The sequence below is a fragment of the Bufo bufo genome, chromosome 3 (assembly GCF_905171765.1).
Source record: "Bufo bufo chromosome 3, aBufBuf1.1, whole genome shotgun sequence".
Classification (NCBI taxonomy): Eukaryota; Metazoa; Chordata; class Amphibia; order Anura; family Bufonidae; genus Bufo; species Bufo bufo.
The window spans coordinates 503,658,484-503,681,613 of record NC_053391.1 but is presented as its reverse complement, the minus strand read 5'-3'; positions in this window follow the sequence as shown (position 1 = coordinate 503,681,613).

Genomic DNA, 23,130 nt, shown 5'->3' with positions numbered 1-23,130 from the left:
AGCTTGTTTAGAGGAGAGGCTGTCAACAATTTTTATTGTGGCAACCGCTTTCTTTGCATCAGACAGAGGAGCCGGAACCTCTTGCCCTAGAAAGCCCGGCCGCGGGCTGTCTTCCGTACAGGTTTCCCTATCCTTCCAAGGTTTTAGTAAAATAACATGGTAAACCTGCTCCGGTTTTCACCTCCCCGGCTGATGTACCTTGTAATTTACCTCTCCAATTTTTTCACGTACCTTGTAGTGCCTCTGCCAGCTGGCTTAGGAACTTACTGTCCATGGTCGGCACCAGAACCAAAACCCGATCACCCAGGTTAAAGATCCGGACCCGGGCCTGCCGGTTATATATCCGACTCTGGGCTTGTTAAGCGGCCTCCATATGCTACCTGACAAGAGGCAAAACGGTCTCTATCCGCTGTTGCATCTTGGTAACATATTCAAGGACGCTTTTATGCGGAGAGGGTTGTTTTTTCCATGCCTCTTTGGCTACATCCAACAAACCACGAGGATGTCTGCCATATAGCAATTCGAAGAGCGAGAACCCAGTAGAGGCCTGGGGCAGCTTGCGCACTGCAAACATGAGATAAGGCAGAAGAAGGTCCCAATCCTTTCCATCTTTGGACACCACCCTTTTTAACATGGTTTTTAGAGTTTTGTTAAACCTTTCAACCAGTCCGTCCATTTGTGGATGGTACACGGACGTCCGTAACTGTTTAATACGCAGTAACTTACAGAGTTCCCTCATGACCATGGACATAAAAGGGGTCCCCTGGTCAGTCAGGACCTCTTTAGGTAACCCCACTCGGGAGAACATTTCCATTAGCTCTCTAGCTACAGTATAAGTCTCGCCGATGTATGTCGCAGTGGTACTGCCTCCGGGTACCGAGTGGCGTAATCAAGGACAACCAAGATGAGTTGATGTCCCCTAGCGGACTTCGGTACTGGGCCTACTAGGTCCATAGCGATTCACTCAAACGGTACCTCAATGATCGGGAGAGGCACCAAGGGACTGCGAAAAAGGTGCTGAGGGCTAGTTGCCTGGCAGGTCAGGCAAGACTTACAGAACTCGTCCACCTCCTTAAACACACTGGGCCAGTAAAACCGTTGTATCCGGTCCTGTGTTTTCTGAATTCCCAGATGACCCCTGAGAACATGCTGGTGGGCTAACTCTAACACGAGTTTGCGATAAGCCTGGGGCACCACCAACTGTTCAATGGATTCACCTCGCAGCTGATTTACCCGATACAACATATCCTGATGAACCACAAAACGGGGGAACACCGACTCTGCCCCTGGTTGTTAGGGTTCACCAGCTACTATAAATACATTTTTCCAGGCTCGGGATAGGGTTGGATCCTGTTGCGGGGCAGTACCAAAATTATCCCCGGAGACATTGAGGTCTGCCAGCTCAGGACCCGGTGGCAAGTCCTCCATGTCTCCCACCATCACACTTAGCGGGGTTGTCTCCCCATCTTCCACCGAAGTGGCGGTCACCCTTACCGCTGGCTCTTCAGACTCAGGGTTCTAGTCTCCCCCCTGAGCCAGGCCATTCTGCTAGGGTTACCCCTGTCTCATGGGTATCAGTCACTCTCGTATCCGGCCACAGTGCTGGCAAGCCCGGGAAGTCTCTCCCTATTATAAGTTCATAGTGCAGGTTGGTTGCGACAGCCACCTCGTGGGTCCACCTGTCAGAAACAGTGGACAGAGAAACCATAGCAGTAGGGTAGTCTTTTAAGTCCCCATGTATACACATGACTCCGACCTTACGGCCGGTGTACTCAGCGGAGCATACCAGGGAACCCCTCACCAGGGTCACCAGACTCCCTGAGTCCAACAGAGCCTCCGCTGGAGTGTCTCCCACCTCCACCTGGCACAGGTGGTTCAGAAACTCCAGAGCACCCATGGCACACAGTTTCCTGGCATATAATGATTGACTGAAGCCATAGTTCGTGTCCATGGGTTCCCCCTGCTGTGAACAGTACGCTCGAACATGGCCAGGCTCCCGACACCGCCAGCAGACTATTGGAGCAGGGTCCACAGGGGCCACATCCTGGGCAGGTTTGGTGGGCACCAGTCGCCGGGTCCTGGGCGGAGGGACACAGGATTTGAGTGCCCCCTCCCAAAAGAACCCCCCTGTAGGTTCCGGGTAGCCTCATAGCGCTCCATCAGGTCGTCCATCTCCGGCGCATTACCTGAAGAGACCTGGCCAATCCATTGCTGGAGAGGGGGTGGCAGAGCCCTCCAGAACCTGTCTGCTAGCAACCGTTCCAGCATAGCAGTGGAGCTCAGCGCGTCAGGTTGTAGCCACTTTTGCAACAGGTTGAGCAGGTTATAATACTGGGGTCTCATGGGCTCAGCTGGCTTAAACTCCCACTGATGCACCCGCTAGGCCTGGACCAGCACATTCACCCCCAGTCTTGCCAAAATCTCCCCCTTTACCTTTGGGTAGTCGGCCGCTTGATCGTCCGGCAAATTGAAATACACGCGCTGAGACTCTGATGCCAGGAAAGGAGCAACGACCTCAGCCCACTGGTCCGGGGGCAGCCTCTCCCTGGTGGCCACTTTCTCATACATGTCCAGGTATTTTTCGATGTCATCTGTGGGTGTCATCTTAGGGATCGCTGCACGGACTGCTTTCCGGGCATCGTGGACGCTTGGGGTTGCTCCTGCTGTTTGCAAAGCCATCACGTGTTGTAGCAGCAACTGGTTGGTCTCTTGCTGCTGCTTATTAGCCTCGCGTTGCTGCAGGTTGGTCTCTCACTGCTGCAGATTAGCCTCCATAAGGGCCTTCAAAACAGCCTCCATTTTGTCACATGACACAGGTTTAAATCTAGCAGGTTTGATAAACGACATGCAAACCAAAAATATTTCGGCGATCACGCCAGCCTCACTGCACTTGCCCGCTCCAAGCCACCAATTGTAGGGATTTGCTCTGGTAGGCAGGGTAAGTGGACGCAATACAGAGGCAAGACCACGGTTGAAAAAACAAAAGTCCAGTGTTTATTCACACAGAAAAGGTAAAAAAGAAAAACAATGCTTTACAGGGTCCTGGTGTTAGCTCACACAGCAAGAGTTCCCAAAATAACATAAATCACTTGGCAGACCACAGCAGGCTTTAGGGCGCCTGACTCCCAGCAGGCGGCTCTCGTGCAGCTCTCAGCCTTGCAGTATGGCAGATCTCCTCAGCTCCCAAAAACACAGAGCTTCCACATCTCCACTATCTCTTGGAGGATCATACCACACCCAGCTGAGCTGCTGGCTCAGTTTTCAAACCCCAGTCCAAAACCTGGCCTGGACGTCGGGAACAGCCACCCACCCTGCTCTTTGGCTGCTCCTAATAAGAACTGGCCCGGATTGGCTTTACAGCCACACTAAGTAAAACAGTGTCTGCGAGCACTAGCTGCCGCTGACACACAAAATTACCGGTTCTTATCTCACCGAGGCCAGGAACCTCAGTGACAAGTACCTACCGTCAGTGACGGACCCTTGCGCCTTCCTACAATATACACTCACCTAAAGAATTATTAGGAACACCATACTAATACGATGTTGCACCCCCTTTTGCCTTCAAAACTGCCTTAATTCTATGTGGCATTGATTCAACAAGGTGCTGATAGCATTCTTTAGAAATGTTGGCCCATATTGATAGGATAGCGTCTTGCAGTTGATGGAGATTTGAGGGATGCACATCCAGGGCACGAAGCTCCCGTTCCACCACATCCCAAAGTTGCTCTATTGGGTTGAGATCTGGTGACTGTGGGGGCCATTTTAGTACAGTGAACTCATTGTCATGTTCAAGAAACCAATTTGAAATGATCCGAGCTTTGCGACATGGTGCATTATCTTGCTGGAAGTAGCCATCAGAGGATGGATACATGTTCTCATTCTGTTTAGGCCAAATTCGGACTCTACCATTTAAATGTCTCAACAGAAATCGAGACTCCTCAGACCAGGCAACATTTTTCCAGTCTTCAACAGTCCAATTTTGGTGAGCTCGTGCAAATTATAGCCTCTTTTTCCTATTTGTAGTGGAGATGAGTGGTACCCGGTGGGGTCTTCTGCTGTTGTAGCCCATCCGACTCAAGGTTGTGCGTGTTGTGGCTTCACAAATGCTTTGCTGCATACCTCGGTTGTAACGTTATTTCAGTCAACGTTGCTATTCTATCAGCTTGAATCAGTCGGCCCATTCTCCTCTGACCTCTAGCATCCACAAGGCATTTTTGCCCACAGGACTGCCGCATACTGGATGTTTTTCCCTTTTCACACCATTCTTTGTAAACCCTAGAAATGGTTGTGCGTGAAAATCCCAGTAACTGAGCAGATTGTGAAATACTCAGACCGGCCCGTCTGGCACCAACAACCATGCCATGCTCAAAATTGCTTAAATCACCTTTCTTTCCCATTTTGACATTCAGTTTGGAGTTCAGGAGATTGTCTTGACCAGGACCACCCCCCTAAATGCATTGAAGCAACTGCCATGTGATTGGTTGACTAGATAATTGCATTAATGAGAAATAGAACAGGTGTTCCTAATAATTCTTTAGGTGAGTGTATATATATATATATATATATATATATATATATATATATAATGGCCCCCTGTGTATTATTAGTATTATTAGTATTATTAGTATATATAATGTACAGTACAGACCAAAAGTTTGGACACACCTTCTCATTCAAAGAGTTTTCTTTATTTTCATGACTAGGAAGGCATCAAAACTATGAATTAACACATGTGGAATTATATACATAACAAACAAGTGTGAAACAACTGAAAATATGTCATATTCTAGGTTCTTCAAAGTAGCCACCTTTTGCTTTGATTACTGCTTTGTACACTCTTGGCATTCTCTTGATGAGCTTCAAGAGGTAGTCCCCTGAAATGGTCTTCTAACAGTCTTGAAGGAGTTCCCAGAGATGCTTAGCACTTGTTGGCCCTTTCACCTTCACTCTGCGGTCCAGATCACCCCAAACCATCTCGATTGGGTTCAGGTCCGGTGACTGCGGAGGCCAGGTCATCTGGCGCAGCACCCCATCACTCTCCTTCATGGTCAAATAGCCCTTACTTTCAAAGTTTTCCCAATTTTTCGGCTGACTGACTGACCTTCATTTCTTAAAGTAATGATGGCCACTCGTTTTTCTTTACTTAGCTGCTTTTTTCTTGCCATAATACAAATTCTAACAGTCTATTCAGTAGGACTATCAGCTGTGTATCCACCTGACTTCTCCTCAACGCAACTGATGGTCCCAACCCCATTTATAAGGCAAGAAATCCCACTTATTAAACCTGACAGGGCACACCTGTGAAGTGAAAACCATTTCAGGCCACACGCACTCATGCCACACACACTCATGCAACCACATACCATCAGAGATGCAGGCTTCTGAACTGAGCGTTGATAACAACTTGTGTTGTCCTTGTCCTCTTTGGTCCGGATGACATGGCGTCCCAGATTTCCAAAAAGAACTTCGAATCGTGACTCGTCTGACCACAGAACAGTCTTCCATTTTGCCACACTCCATTTTAAATTAACCCTGGCCCAGTGAAAACGCCTGAGCTTGTGGATCTTAGAAATGGCTTCTTCTTTGCACTGTAGAGTTTCAGCTGGCAACGGCGGATGGCACGGTGGATTGTGTTCACTGACAATGGTTTCTGGAAGTATTTCTGAGCCCATTCTGTGATTTCCTTCACAGTAGCATTCCTGTTTGTGGCGCAGTGTCGTTTAAGGGCCCGGAGATCAAGGGCATCCAGTATGGTTTTACGGCCTTGACCCTTACGCACAGAGATTGTTCCAGATTCTCTGAATCTTCGGATGATGTTATGCACAGTTGATGATGATAGATGCAAAGTCTTTGCAATTTTTCGCTGGGTAACACCTTTCTGATATTGCTCCACTATCTTTCTGCGCAACATTGTGGGAATTGGAGATCCTCTACCCATCTTGGCTTCTGAGAGACACTGCCACTCTGAGAAGCTCTTTTTATACCCAATCATGTTGCCAATTGACCTAATTAGTGTTAATTGGTCTTCCAGCTCTTCGTTATGCTCAAATTTACTTTTTCCAGCCTCTTATTGCTACTTGTCCCAACTTTTTGGGGATTTGTTGACACCGTGTAAATTGGAATCAACGTATTTTTCCTTTAAAATGATACATTTACTCGGATTAAACGTTTGATCTTTCATCTACGTTCTATTACAAATAAAATATTGACATTTGCCATCTCCACATCATTGCATTCAGTTTTTATTCACAATTTATTCACAATTATTGTATATATAATGGCCTCCTGTCTATTATTAGTATATATAATTGTCCCTTCTGTATTATTATAATATACAATATAATGGACCCTCTGTATTATTAGTATATATATTGGCCCCTCTGTATTATTATAATATATAATGCTCCCCCTGTGTATAATGATAGTTGAGGATGATAGTAAAGTTAGGAATCTAAAAATGTTTTCTGTGAAACTCTCTAGAAACTCTGTAGAAACACTGTAGAAACTCTGTATTATTAGAATATATAATGTCCACCTCTGTATTATTAGTTTATATAAATATATAATGGGGGCCTCTGTATAATTAGTATATATCTACAGTACAGACGAAAAGTTTGGACACACCTTCTCATTCAAAGAGTTTTCTTTATTTTCATGACTATGAAAATTGTAGATTCACACTGAAGGCATCAAAACTATGAATTAACACATGTGGAATTATATACAGTGGGGGAAATAATTATTTGACCCCTCACTGATTTTGTAAGTTTGTCCAATGACAAAGAAATGAAAAGTCTCAGAACAGTATCATTTCAATGGTAGGTTTATTGTAACAGTGGCAGATAGCACATCAAAAGGAAAATCGAAAAAATAACTTTAAATAAAAGATAGCAACTGATTTGCATTTCATTGAGTGAAATAAGTATTTGAACCCTCTAACAAAAAAAGACTTAATACTTGGTGGAAAAACCCTTGTTTGCAAGCACAGAGGTCAAACGTTTCTTGTAATTGATGACCAAGTTTGCGCACATTTTAGGAGGAATGTTGGTCCACTCCTCTTTGCAGATCATCTCTAAATCCCTAAGGTTTCGAGGCTGTCTCTGTGCAACTCTGAGCTTGAGCTCCCTCCATAGGTTTTCGATTGGATTAAGGTCCGGAGACTGACTAGGCCACTCCATGACCTTAATGTGCTTCTTCTTGAGCCACTCCTTTGTTGCCTTTGCTGTATGTTTTGGGTCATTGTCGTGCTGGAACACCCATCCACGACCCATTTTCAGTTTCCTGGCAGAGGGAAGGAGGTTGTCGCTCAGGATTTCACGATACATGGCTCCGTCCATTTTCCCGTTTATGTGAATAAGTTGTCCTGTGCCCTTAGCAGAAAAACACCCCCAAAGCAAAATGTTTCCACCCCCATGCTTGACGGTGGGGACGGTGTTTTGGGGGTCATAGGCAGCATTTTTCTTCCTCCAAACACAGCGAGTTGAGTTAATGCCAAAGAGCTCTATTTTGGTCTCATCAGACCACAGCACCTTCTCCCAGTCACTCTCTGAATCATTCAGGTGTTCATTGGCAAACATCAGACGGGCCTGCACATGTGCCTTCCTGAGCAGGGGGACCTTGCGAGCCCTGCAGGATTTTAATCCATTGCGGTGTAATGTGTTTCCAATGGTTTTCTTGGTGACTGTGGTCCCTGCTAATTTGAGATCATTAACTAACTCCTCCCGTGTAGTTCTAGGATGCTTTTTCACCTTTCTCAGAACCATTGACACCCCACGAGGTGAGATCTTGCGTGGAGCCCCAGAGCGAGGTCGATTGATGGTCATTTTGTGCTCCTTCCATTTTCGAACAATCGCACCAACAGTTGTCACCTTCTCTCCCAGCTTCTTGCTAATGGTTTTGTAGCCCATTCCAGCCTTGTGCAGGTCTACAATTTTGTCTCTGACATCCTTGGACAGCTCTTTGGTCTTTCCCATGTTGGAGAGTTTGGAGTCTGCTTGATTGATTGATTCTGTGGACAGGTGTCTTTTATACAGGTGACTAGTTAAGACAGGTGTCCTTAATGAGGGTGACTAATTGAGTAGAAGTGTCTAACCACTCTGTGGGAGCCAGAACTCTTAATGGTTGGTAGGGGTTCAAATACTTATTTCACTCAATGAAATGCAAATCAGTTGCTATCTTTTATTTAAAGTTATTTTTTCGATTTTCCTTTTGATGTGCTATCTGCCACTGTTACAATAAACCTACCATTGAAATGATACTGTTCTGAGACTTTTCATTTCTTTGTCATTGGACAAACTTACAAAATCAGTGAGGGGTCAAATAATTATTTCCCCCACTGTACATAACAAACAAGTGTGAAACAACTGAAAATATGTCATATTCTGGGTTCTTCAAAGTAGCCACCTTTTGCTTTGATTACTGCTTTGCACACTCTTGGCATTCTCTTGATGAGCTTCAAGAGGCAGTCCCCTGAAATGGTTTTCACTTTACAGGTGTGCCCTGTCAGGTTTAATAAGTGGGATTTCTTGGGACCATCAGTGGCATTGAGGAGGCATTGAGGAGAAGTCAGGTGGATACACAGCTGATAGTCCTACTGAATAGACTGTTAGAATTAGTATTATGGCAAGAAAAAAGCAGCTATGTAAAGAAAAACGAGTGGCCATCATTACTTTAAGAAATGAAGGTCAGTCAGTCAGCCGAAAAATTGGGAAAACTTTGAAAGTAAGGGCTATTTGACCATGAAGGAGAGTGATGGGTTGCTGCGCCAGATGACCTGGCCTCCACAGTCACCGGACCTGAACCCAATCGAGATGGTTTGGGGTGAGCTGGACCGCAGAGTGAAGGCAAAAGGGCCAACAATGCTAAGCATCTCTGGGAACTTCTTCAAGACTGTTGGAAGACCATTTCAGGGGACTACCTCTTGAAGCTCATCAAGAGAATGCCAAGAGTGTGCAAAGCAGTAATCAAAGCAAAAGGTGGCTACTTTGAAGAACCTAGAATATGATATATTTTCAGTTGTTTCACACTTGTTTGATATGTATATAATTCCACATGTGTTAATTCATAGTTTTGATGCCTTCATAGTCATGAAAATAAAGAAAACTCTTTGAATGAGAAGGTGTGTCCAAACTTTTGGTCTGTACTGTATATATATATATATATATATATATATATATAAGCCATCTCTGTATTATTAGTATATATAATAGGCCCCTTTGTATTATTAGTATATATAATAGCCCCCTCTGTATTATTATAATATATAGTTGCCCCTCTGTATTATTAGTATATATAATGCCCCATCTGTATTATTATAACATACAATGGCCCCTCTGTATTATTAGTGTATATATATATATATATATATATATAAAATGGCCCCCTGTGTATTATTAGTATATATAATGGTCCCGTCTATATTATTATAAAATACTGTATAATGGCCCCTCTGTAATATTAGTATATATAATGGCACCTCTGTATTATTATAATATATAATGGCCCCCTGTGTATAATGATAGTAGAGGATAATAGAGGATGATAGTAAAGTGAGGAATCTAAAAATGTTTTCTGTGAAACTCCGTAGAGACGAGACGCGGCTGAAAGAAGGTATCATGTCAGTCTTATCTTCGAATGAAGACGTTGAGGAAAGTCTACTTTGCAGGAGATGTCACTGGATGGATGAGGTATGTGGTGTTGTATTCTACTGTATATAATTAGTGATGGTTAAACATCGGCCGGGATGGTTCACGAACGAAGTGCACAAATAGTCCCACAACATGAACAGTGACATACCAGAGGGGGATCACTGGCAAAAATTACCACCAAAAATATGCATTTTAATCAGGAGCCATTTTTATGTGTCATAAAGGGAAACTCTCAAAAACGTGCCCTGCTGGAGCCTAGAAATTTTTTATTTTAGGCCACGGGAGTACAGGCCCTACAAATTAGGCATTCACCCGACAGAAAATAACTTGTGATGATGTGGCTGGAGGTACATTAGGTGGTCACTGGATAAAATTTTTACTGTAGGCCAGTACAGACCCCAAAAATTCAGCATTAACCTGACAAAAAAGAACTTGTGATTTTGTGGCTTGAGGTACATTAGGCGGTCACTAGATAAAATTTTTACTGTAGGCCAGTACAGGCCCCAAAAATTCGGCATTCACCTGACAGAAAAGAAATTGTGTTTATGTGGATGGAGGTACATTAGGCGGTCACTGGAAAAAATAATTACTGTAGGCTAGTACAGGCCCCAAATATTCGTCATTCACCTGACAGAAAATGCCTTTTATGCTGCTGTATAGACATAAGACAAGGACCATTCTATGGCCACAAATTTTCTAAAGGCCTCCGAGTCCACCAGTTTATATGGCAGTAGTTGGCGGGCTAGCAGTTCCGACAAGCCAGTTGTCAGCCGTTGGGCAAGAGGGTTATCTGGCGTCATCGACTGTTTACGCTCGAACATTTGGGCCATGGAAGCCTGCCTTCTGCCATATAAACGCGACGACGGCACAGTGGAAAGTGGAGTGGAGGACAAATGGGAGGAGAGAGGCGAAGGAGAAGAGGCAGGACGTGGAGCGCCGGCAGTTTGGCTTTGTGGGTTTTGATGGCATTGCTCCCACTAGGTTCGGTGATGGGAGGCCAAGTGCCTTCTTAAGGTGGTTGTCCCTAGGTGAGTGTTGTGCTTTCCGCAACTTATGCGTTGACAGCTCAGGCAGCAGCTGACACATAAAAAAAATCCCACACTGCGTAGCCATGTGCCGGCGTCCTGGAAGTACCAGAAGTGACCGTACATGGTGGATGGCTCACTCCAGTACATTTGCAGTCTGTTTTTTACCTACTGTGCCCTGCGAGCTCTGCCTGCTTCTCCTCCTTCCCCTCCCTCTCTGCTGCTCCGTCTCTCCCTCTGAACTCCCCTCCTCTTTCTCTCTTGTGGGCACCCACTTGAAGTCACATCATCGACACATCATTATCCTCACCTCCACCACCACTGAAATTTGAGATCTCAGAGTAGGCAGCAACAGCAGGGACCTCTCTACTTGGGGTGATCTGGGTACTGTCATCAGACCGCTGGGTGGCGGCGGCCATTGCTACCTTCTCTTCATCATCCGATGTCAAGAATTGCTGCGCATCGGTAAGGTCTGGGAATGGATGGGAAAATAATTAAATAATTCCTCTGACTCGAGTGGAGGGGCTATGGTGGTGGTGGTGGTTTCTTTGAGGGTGCACACAGCAGAGAGTAAGGAGGTTGCAGAAGTGGAAGGCTGAATGAGCCACTCAACCAACTCTGGTGCGTCCTTTGAAGTAATCGCGCGCGCCTTCTCCAACTTCCCAATTAGGCTCCAGCCTGGTGCACCTGCCCGCCCCTACCACCCCTGCGGAATGGCCTGCCTCTTTCTCTGCCTGTCATTTTCAAAATGACCCTGTGCCTAAGTCCCTAGAGAAGAGCAGTATTTGTGGAAGCAGGTATATCGCAGGCCTCAGTCAATATTTGGTGGAAACTGGTATATCAAACCCCTTAATCATTATTTTGTCGAAGCAGGTATATCGCAGCCCTCAATCAGTATTTTGTGGAAGCAGGTATATCACACCCCTCAATAATTTTTTTTGCCATAACAGTTATATCACACCACCCTGTTTATTTGGGGTAACAGGTATATTGCAGCCGTCAATCAGTATTTTGTGGATGCAGATATATAACACCCCTCAATCAGTTTTTTTGGGGGCAACAGGTATATCACACCCGTTGCAAATAGTTGTTCCAATAGCGCTTGTCCCTCTATGCAGCAGAACCATACACAACTTCTGCACAATACAAATGCACTATAATATACTTTCTATGTAGAAAGTATATTATAAGTATATCACACCCCTCAGTATATCACACCTATCGATAGCACACGTATGCCAGTCCCTAAAATGACTTTTTTGTCCCTAATAGCTAGCGTTTGGTGTCCCTAACAGCCTATCCTTGCTCCACAAAGCAACCTCTCCCTTCACTGGCAAAACACAGAATGTAAAATGGCTGTCAGATCGGGATCTGTTATAGGGTGTCCATGTGCTAAAACGTCTCAATTGGCTGTCCTGTCCTACCTGATGGATGTGTCGTGGGTCAAAGTTCAGCGCAATGCAAAAGAATATGGCGCCGGCGAACGCACAAAGTTTGCTGCGAAACGACCTCCGGGCGAGCCACAAGGCCATCTCTATATATAATAATATCCATCCACATATTTGTTTCACGGTAGGGTTGGGGGGTGGATTGAGAATAAGGCCCACCCTGCCGCATCCTGGCCCAAGACTTCAGGTCACACTGTGCGTGTTCTGAAATCTGGGGCCTCACACCCATCTACTACATTATTTGTACTCGGAGAGTTATCACTGTGTTATCTGTAGTGTTATATAAAACACTGCAGGTGACATCTACTACATTATTGGTAAAAAGGGGTGTGTCCACAGTTTGGGGGGGAGCAATACATGGCTTGCCCCGGGTGCTGGCAACCCACGCTATGCCACTGATTCATCATATTATGGTAATTACCGATCACAATAATCTGGCTAACCTGGAGTCGGCTAAACGTCTGAACCCAAGGCATGCCATATGGTCGTTGTTTTCTACCAGATTTAATGTCTTTGTCACCTATCGCCCTGAAGTTAAGTATGTCAAGGCGGACGCTTTTTCATGTAGCTTTCCTGGGGGGGGAAGGGGGTGATTCGGAAGATTCTGGTCCGATATTGGCTGAAGGGGTGGTAATATCCACCCTTTATCCAGACCTTGAGGCAGAGGTGTGGGATGCCCAGGGAGATGCACTGGATTCCAGTCCTCCGGGGAAGTTGTTTGTTCCTTCCGAATTATGAGGAACATTACTGTACAGTTCTTACAGGACACCCTGGGAGCAGATCCACGGTCGATCTCATTTCTCGTAGATTCTGATGTCCGGGGTTGCGTAAATGTGTTGAGGGCTATGTGTCAGCTTGTGTTACTTGTGCACTTGCTAAGGTAACACATACTCGGCCTTCAGGATCTCTACTTCCATTGTCCATCCCGTCCCGACCTTGGACTCATTTGTCCATGGACTTTATCACAGATTTGCAGAATTCCTCAGGAAGAATGGTGATTCTGGTGGTTGTTGATCACTTCAGCAAGATGTCGCATTTTATAGCATTATCAGGTCTACCTAATGCTAAAACTCTCGCACAAGTGTTTGTCAATAACATCGTGAAGCTACATGGTATTCCCTCTGATGTCGTTTCTGATAGGGGGACTCCGTTCGTTTCCAGATTCTGAAAGGCATTCGGTACTCGCCTGGGGGTGCAATTGTCCTTCTCTTCGGCCTTTCATCCTCAGTCGAACGGACAGACTGAACGCACAAACAAGAATCTGGAGACTTACAGTCAGGTCCATAAATATTGGGACATGAACACAATTCTAACATTGTTGACTCTATACGGCACCACAATGGATTTGAATTGAAACAAACAATATGTGCTTTAACAGCAGACTGTGAGCTTTAATTTGAGGGTATTTACATCCAAATCAGGTGAACAGTGTAGGAATTACAATAGTTTGCATATGTGCCTCCCACTTGTTAGGGACCAAAAGTAATGGGACATAATAATAATCATAAATCAAACTTTCACTTTTTAATACTTGGTTGCATATCCTTTGCAGTCAATTACAGCCTGAAGTCTGGAACGCATAGACATCACCATTCGTTGGGTTTCATCCCTGGTGATGCTCTGCCAGGCCTCTACTGCACCTGTCTTCAGTTCCTGCTTGTTCTTGGGGCATCTTCCCTTCAGTTTTGTCTTCAGCAAGTGAAATGCATGCTCAGTCGGATTCAGGTCAGGTGATTGACTTGGCCATTGCATAACATTCAGCTTCTTTCCCTTAAAAAACTCTTTGGTTGCTTTTGCAGTATGCTTTAGGTCATTGTCCATCTGCACTGTGAAGCGCCGTCCAATGAGTTCTGAAGCATTTGGCTGAACATGAGCAGATAATATTGCCCGAAAACACTTCAGAATTCATCCTGCTGCTTTTGTCAGCAGTCACATCATCAAAAAATACAAGAGAACCAGTTCCATTGGCAGCCATACATGCCCACGCCATGACACTACCACCACCATGCTTCACTGATGATGTGGTATGCTTAGGAACATGAGCAGTTCCTTTCCTTCTCCATACTCTTCTCTTGCCATCACTCTGGTACAAGTTGATCTTGGTCTCATCTGTCCATAGGACGTTGTTCCAGAACTGTGAAGGCTTTTTTAGATATCGTTTGGCAAACTCTAACCTGGCCTTCCTGTTTTTGAGGCTCACCAATGGTTTTCATCTTGTGGTGAACCCTCTGTATTCACTCTGTTGAAGTCTTCTCTTGATTGTTGACTTTGACACACATACACCTACCTCATGGAGAGTGTTCTTGATCTGGCCAACTGAAGGTTTTTTTTTTCACCAGGGAAAAAATTCTTCGGTCATCCACCACAGTTGTTTTCCGTGGTCTTCCGGGTCTTTTGGTGTTGCTGAGCTCACCGGTGCATTCCTTCTTTTTAAGAATGTTCCAAACAGTTGTTTTGGCCACGCCTAATGTTTTTGCTATGTCTCTGATAGGTTTGTTTTGTTTTTTCAGCCTAATCAAGGCTTGCTTCACTGATAGTGACAGCTCTTTGGATCTCATCTTGAGAGTTGACAGCAACAGTTTCCAAATGCAAATAGCACACTTGAAATGAACTCTGGGCCTTTTATCTGCTCATTGTAATTGGGATAATGAGGGAATAACACACACCTGGCCATGGAAAAGCTGAGAAGCCGGTTGTCCCATTACTTTTGGTCCCGTAACAAGTGGGAGGCACATATGCAAACTGTTGTAATTCCTACACCGTTTACCTGATTTGGATGTAAATACCCTCAAATTAAAGCTGACAGTCTGCAGTTAAAGCATATCTTGTTCATTTCATTTCAAATCCATTGTGGTGGTGTATAGAGACAAAAATGTTAGAATTGTGTTGATACCCTAATATTTATGGACCTGACTGCATTTAAGATGTTTTGTGTCAGAGGAGTGGTCTTCAGTTTTGTCTTTGGCCGAGCTTGCCATAAATAACCGTAGGCACGAGTCCACTGATAAGTCGCCATTTTTTGGGGCATATAGGTTCCATCCGCAGTTTTCCACATTTTCTTGTACTGAGACTTCTGGTATGACTGAAGAGGAAAGATTTTCCTCTTCTTTGTCATCTATTTGGCGGAAAATTCAAAATAATAATGAAAAAAAGGGCAACAAGTATAAACGGATGGCTACCAAGAGACATGTGAGTGGTCCGGACCTGAGAATGGGTGATTGAGTGTGGCTGTTCACAAGAAACATTAAGTTGAAGGTACCTTCTTGGAAGTTGGGTCCAAGGTTTATTGGTCCATATAATATCTCTGCCATTATTAACTCGGTATCCTTTCATCTCGAACTTCCACAGACTTTAAATTTTTTTTATGTTTTCCACAAATTATTGCTGAAGAGATATGTTGAACCTGCTGAACCGTACTCCTTGTCTCCCGCTCCTGTCATGGTGGACGGTAATCTTGAATTTCAGATCCCCAAGATAGTGGACTCCGAATTCTCCGTAGATCCCTCAAGTACCTTGTTCACTGGAAGTGTAACGATCCTGGGGAGAAAATATGGGTTCCAGCGGCCGATGTTAATGCTAGTCGCCTTGTGAAAGCCTTTCACAGAGCCTATTCAGATAAGGTCGGTCCTGGGTGTCTGGAGGTCACCTGTAGAAGGAGGTTACTGTTACGGTCCACCCAGTTACAAAGGTTAGAAGATATGAGATACTGGCTGCATGTTAGGTTATCTCACAGCCTATATGTTTTTACTTGTTGCACTGTTCTTGTTGGTAATGACCTCACCTCTTGTCTCATGTGTAGCTTGTGGTCATTACTGCTCCTCTATTTAGTCTGGACTCACACTTCATACAATGCCGTTGATATTCTCTGCCTGGAGTTGGAAGAGCTGGTTTGTTGTCCTGATCTAAGTTCCTGCTCATCCATGTTCTATTGAAGATAAAGATAAGATACTTCTCTTGGTATTTTGTTGATCCCTTTTGCTCGTTGTTTACTAGGCCTCAGGGAGACGCTGGTTCGTTCATCTGGGGTGGAACCAGTAGTCTCAGACCCTGTCACAAATCCTAGAGATTTTCAGGGTTACTAGGGCCTAGGTTTACGGTGTATGAATATTCCCACCTTCAGGGTCTATTCATACTGACAGGAGTCAGGGCTAGGATTAGGGTTGCCTTAGGTGGTCACCATTTCCCTTCCCCTAGCCTTGAGGCCTAGTTCCTGGTCATTTTCCTTTTGCTGTCATTCTGGTGTTCCTTCCCTCCCCCTACACTGTGACAGGTGGTAGCATTATATAGATGATATCTTTCTACTTTGGAGTGGCACGGACTTGCAATTGAATCAATTTAATCTCTTTCAGTATAGATTCTGATGTGAAATTTGCTCTGGTCTTCTCACATCATGAGATCCAATTTCTGGATGTGATTATGAGGAGAGAGGGTACACGCTAGTACTGAAAGCCACGGATAAAAATACTTTACTTGGGTATGATAGTAACCATCCGAAACCTATGCTGAAATTTCTACCATACAGTCAGTTATTGAGGGTTAGAAGGATCGTTAATAGTGAACAGGATATAAACACTAGGCTAGGAGCCATGGGTGAGAAATTTGTCAGAAGAGAGTATCCAAGAAAGTTGGTTAAACATCATATCAATAGGGTCCTATCACTCCCTAGGGAATCCCTTTTGAAAGAGGATCCAGACACAATACAGAAGGTGAACAGAATTCCATTTATTTCTGATTACCGTATTTTTCGCTTTATAAGACGCACTTTTTCCCCCCCAAAAGTGGGGGGGAAATGGCAGTGCGTCTTATAAAGAGAACACTGCCATGTTTACTTTGGTGACGCTGATACATCGCAAGCCGCGATGTATCAGAGGGGTGGGAGGAGGGGACGGAGGCTGGCAACACTCGCGGCGGGGCCCGATGCAGTCACTGTACTGTAATACATCGGGCCACGCTCACGGCAATTATCACATGTACAGTCTATAATCTTCAAGCAGTATCTCTGCTTTTAACTAGGGCAATCCTCTGTAGTGCAACTCACTAGGAAAGCGGCAGGCAGGGCGGCAGCGTAACCTGGCGATGCTCACTCATTCACGCTCCTCCCACTTCCTTCATGAATGAAGTGGGAGGAGCGTGAATGAGTGAGCATCGCCAGGTTAAGCTGCCGCCCTGCCTGCCGCTTTCATAGTGAGTTGCACTACAGAGGATTGCCCTAGTTAAAAGCAGAGATACTGCTTGAAGATTATAGACTTTACATATGAAAACTGCTTCATTACAATCTGCTTTCTTCTATACCAGTACTCACTATGAAAGCAGCGGTCCAGCCGGCGCGTGACGTCACTCACTCGGTCATGCTCCTCCCACTTCATTAATGAAGCTGGCAGGAGCGTGACTGACTGAGTGAGTGATGTCACGTGCTGGCCGGACTGCTGCTTTTATAGTGAGTACTGGTATAGAAGAAAGCAGAGCATTTAAAAGATTTTACATATAAAGTCTACTGTGTGCCCTGTGGTGTAATGGGGGTCACTATTTGCACAGGGACAATATACTGTGACACATATGATACTGTGACCAGCATAAGATGATCTTATGCTGGTCACAGTATCATATGTGTCACAGTATATTGTCCCTGTGTGAATAGTGACCCCCATTACATAAGATGCTATATATGATGCTACATCCCCCATAGTAGTGTATCATCCACACATCCCCCTCATAACAATGCGTCATCCACAGATCCCCCATAACAGTGCGTCATCCACAGGTCCCCCCATAACAGTGCGTCATCCACAGGTTTTCCCATAACAGTGTCATCCACAGGTCCCCCCATAAGTGTCATCCACAGGTCCCCCCATAACAGTGTCATCCACAGGTCCCCCCATAACAGTGCGTCATCCACAGGTCCCCCCATAACAGTGCGTCATCCACAGATCCCCCCATAACAGTGTCATCCACAGGTCCCCCATAACAGTGCGTCATCCACAGGTCCCCCCATAACAGTGCGTCATCCACAGATCACCATTAGTTCAAAACCCAGCAAAAGCACACCTTTTGGTTCAAATATTTTTTTTCTTATTTTCCTCTAGGTGCGTCTTATCATCAGGTGCGTCTTATAAAGCGAAAAATACGGTATACTATTAAGAGCACCAAAATTAGTGACATTCTGAAGAAACATTGGCCCATTTTGGGCAGCAATTTTAGACAGATAGCGGAATTTAATATTCTTCCACTTATGTCCTTCCACCGCACACAAAATTTGAGGAACCAGTTAGTCTGAGCTGACGTGGGTAACATGAAACATTTGTTTCGTTCCTACTTTGGCTCAACTAAAACAGGGTGCTTACTATGTTGCAATTGTGTCGATTGTTCTTTAAAGCTAAGGGGCTCTACATTCAAACATCCCCAGACTGGCAACACTTTCAAAATCAAACATTATCTGACCTGTGATTCCACATATGTAGTTTATCTTTTGGAATCTCCTTGTCATCTCCTCTATGTTGGTGAGACAAAATGGGATGTTAAGACCAGGCTCAACCAACATAGATATACTATTCGTGAGAAAAGGCTTGACCTTCCTGTTTCCATTTCACGGAAGCAAAATATAATGAAAGAAACCTTTGCTTCCGAATTATTGACCATATTACATTACCAAGGCGGGGGGTGGCTGGATAGCACTTCTCAAAAATAGGGAACTTTACTGGATCTATTATTTAAAAATGTTGAGGTCAAAATGCCTGAATGTGGATTTTAGGGTGATCTGACCTCCCTTGTTATGCTCCTGAATCCTTGTCGACATTGTGTGTTAGGGAAGACCAGTGCTCCTAATTATTTTTTGCATTTTTAATGCGTTTGTATTTTTTCTGACTATTTTATCATGAAAAAATATTCTAAAGATGATTCCCAGAACTTTATGTGAGGACGCCAACCAAAATGGATCTCCATGCGACAGCAATCTTATAGTCTATATGAAATTGTGTATACCTGTTTGGGGGTATTTGGGTTGGATGACTATGTACACATTGCTGACCTGAGTTAATTGTATTTCATTATATTTATTATTTAGGTTTTGTAGACAATTTGCGTGGTACACCTTTAGATGGTTGTATGATGAGGGACACTTAATTGTGCCCCACAGCATCTGATCATATATTGGGAGAGAGGTCCTTAGCAATTCTGCTGGGGTACCTGGCTCCCTGGGTGATTCCCACGCACATTGTTTTAATTAATATTGCACCAAATTTTTCTTCACACAGTATATATTTGAAGTGTTCTTGAGAGGTAATGGGTGGGACTGGAGACATGACATATGACACTTGACCCAAACCCTGTTCCGATAAAGCATGGATCCTGGTTGCCAGCTAGGTTTTCAGCGCTGCGCTGGATTATACCTGGATCCCCATATAAATAAGTACATTGAAGTTTGGTACATATTTATTTCATTATATTCATTAGGCCTCTTTTTTTATTATGTATCCTTGGTTACCGTTTTAGCCAATAGGATACATTCTGGACATGCGTCGACACCACAGACTGGATTCCATTTATGATACTGGCATGGATACTCTGATGTATGCCGTGTGTGCGCATTGGAGACTCTCTGTCAATACCATGAGTCTCTCTTGCCCTGATGATGACAGTGCGCCGATGCAGGCGCAGTGAGCACCACAGGACACTGAACTGGTACCGTATGGATCTAGTTTTGTGAGTGAGCGTTCAATGAGTAAATACGTTTCACAAAAGTGGCAATTATTATCGCACATACACTTTATTTTAATCATGAATCAATAATTAACTTATTTCATCATGTACATATTCATTTTTTATTTTTTCAACTTGTTTTGACCACCTTTTCATTATATATGGTGGATTGAATAATCTGGATATTAATTTCACTTGATAATATTGTATTTACATGTATATTATCATGTTTGTACCTTGACTTATGTTTGGTCCTTTAAATATCAGTACTGAACACTGTTATCAATGCTTGACAAAGGCTCCATTGAGATAAGCTGAAACGTTGCATTGGGTGTATTAAAGATACACGTTTTTCATCAAGACCAGAGTGCTGCCTTGTTCATTTTTTATTCTGTCTATCTATCTATCTATCTATCTATCTATCTCTAACAAAGTTTATAGTAACATAATCTCTTCCATCATCTCAAAGAAGCCCAGAACTGTACATTCACACACACACACAAACACACACCAAGTGATGCAATCCTGCACAATACAACAGTGTTATCCCTGTATCAACATGCATATGATAATAAAATATGAAATAAAAAATAATAAATGATTCAGTTCCCGAAGACCATCAGATGCCCTATTATGCCTAATATACCCTGTCAAAGGCTCTACTGCTGTAACAGGGTTCCGAAGGTCCCCTATTGCCCGCAGAACTGTTGCTTAGCTTTGCTTAGCTTTGGGAATGAGGATCTGTGTTTGACCTCATTTCCATGGCGGCTTTACTGCTGGGTGGCTCCCTGCTCCTAAGTCTGCCTTGAGCGCCGAGCTGATCACTCGGTGCTCAACTGGTTGGTCTGTCGGTCATGTGACGCTGGCCACGTCACATGACCCTCACTCCCCACTATAAATACAGGCAGCCTGCTAGCCACAGGTTGCCTGTTAATTTCTAGGTTCCTGGCTATTTGTTGGACTACTGAATACTCACCTGATTCCGTTCCCTGATGATCCTTTGCCTGCTCCTCCTGTACTGCGCATCTGTCCTGGTATTGTGACCTCGGCTCCCACCTGACTACTCTCTTAGGACTCCTCTTGTACTTCTCTGCTCTCCTGGTATTTGACCCCGACTTCTCCTGACCATTCTTTGCTTAACTCTTTGTACTGCGTAGCTCTCTTGGTTCTGACCCGGTCCGTTCATGTTCCATATTTTGTCTTGTCTGTCTTCCCTGCATGTATCCTAAGTTAGGGACTGTCGTCCAGTTGTCCACTGTCATCAGGACTCGTGAGGCAAGTAGGCAGGGCCAGGGGTGAGGGTGGAGCACAGTGGTCACTATCCTTCCCCCTGTGTGTGTGTGGACGTGACCGTTACAACTTCCCTATTCACCTTAACCACAGAGTGATTCCCCATAGAATTCCCCCTAGTGATAAGAAAATTCATTTTGGGTCTGTTTCGATTCCATGCCCTAAAATGCTGTGAATTATGTTCTTTTGTTCTCTCGCTTTCCAAATTAAATCAGCAAAAATTCTGGTGCTATAGAATTGGAATTTTTTTTTAAATATTGCGCCAAATTTGGATTCGACAGAATTGATTCATTCATCTCTAGTCCCCTGTCTAGACCTTTTCTTGTTAGAAAACAACCTGACAATATCCCTAATTGGGGGTGGATATGTGCATTCCCAAAGGGAGTAAAACAAGTCCAAACGGTCCAATGAAGTTCCTACGTTTCATACATCAGGAAACAGTTGTACATGGGTCCAGGATGATGATGCTCTGTATCCCACTTTATACTCTGTATTGCAGTGTATGGCAGTTTGTAGATGCATCTGGTGTCAAAGGGAACCAGCAGAATAGCAAGTTTTGCTGTTGAATATAATACAGGCTTTAACTCAGGATCAGCACAAGAAAAGTAATGCAACATTTTTAAGAAGTTACTGGACTTTTTAAGAAGATTATTTTTACATTTAACTATAAAATAGTGGCCAATAGTGGACAAACCCTGATGTTAAAGTAAGGAGGTGTCTACAGGTTTTTAGGTGACAACTTTAGGCTCATGAGTATGCAAACTTTCACTTGATGCAAAGCAAATGGTGTGAAGAGATAGAGGTTCATTGGAACTTAAACTGTAAGTGTATGTGGGCTTTTTAACTTTACTTATCTAGAACATTAGCTATTCAGTTGAAACAAGGATATTCTTTACCAGACAACATGAAAACTCTGTAGAATTCAAGTCTATGATACATGCCTCTAAAATGCGTGAGAATTAGCATGACAGCTTGTGATTAATGACTATCCAGGAAAAATGTTTTCCAACCAGATCTGAGCATATTTTCCTGAAAATCTATGGAAAAATTAAAATAAAATAAACACAAGGCCATATGACTGTTCCTTATGCAAACCCAACCTCTTGTCTCTACCACTCAGTCCTCATGTAAGTGTCATGAAGTATCTTGTTTCTAAAACTGCCTTGCTTTGATAAATTGACTTGGTGTTCATACAGCAAATACCTGATTCCATTGCTTCTGTATATGTACTGTATGTTCACCATTAGACACCGGATAGTTAATACACAGTTAAGGCTAGTTTCACACTAGCACTAGATATGTGTTAGGCTGTTCTGGCAGGGAAGAGCCAGCTGAATCATCTGAATACCGGCATTGTCAGCAGATTGAATGTCTCTGTGTGGCCCATTACCTATAATGGGGACCGGTGGAGACCTGGCCGCAACTCGGCAAATATGCAGAAAATCAGCTGGGGGAAAAACGATTACTTTCAAGCTTCCAGTAATGCTGGGATGCAGAGACATCCGATAGGCTGTTCCCTGCCTAAACAGCCTGCCGGATCTCTAGTGCTAGTCTAAAACTAGCCTTAATCAGTGTGAATTAGTAAGTCCCTCATTGATCCCTAGAACTGAAAACCTCCTTCTTCTATTCACTATAATCTGACCTTTTATGAAGTGAAGAGTGTATTGAAGTTTGCAATGATCTCTGACATTTTGCCTCAGTTCCTTACTTGAAGTACTCATCTTGATTACTTCCCTAGCTATCTAATGGCCCTGCCATGTTCTCTTATCTGAAAATAAACCCTGTTTTTATAATTCTACACATTTAGTTTGTGGCTCACTGCTGGCACAGTCTATTCACACTGTTTACCAGTGTTGGATTGGGTTGCCTAGAGCCCAACAGTAAAATTCATTCTGGGGGCCCACTGTAAAGCGACATGTTAATATTACCTCCTCACACAGAGGTAGCACCAGCCAAACACTACAAGATGATTGGTTTTAGTGGCCCTGCAGTGACTTCAAAAAGGCAGGTTCTTGGAGGAAGAGG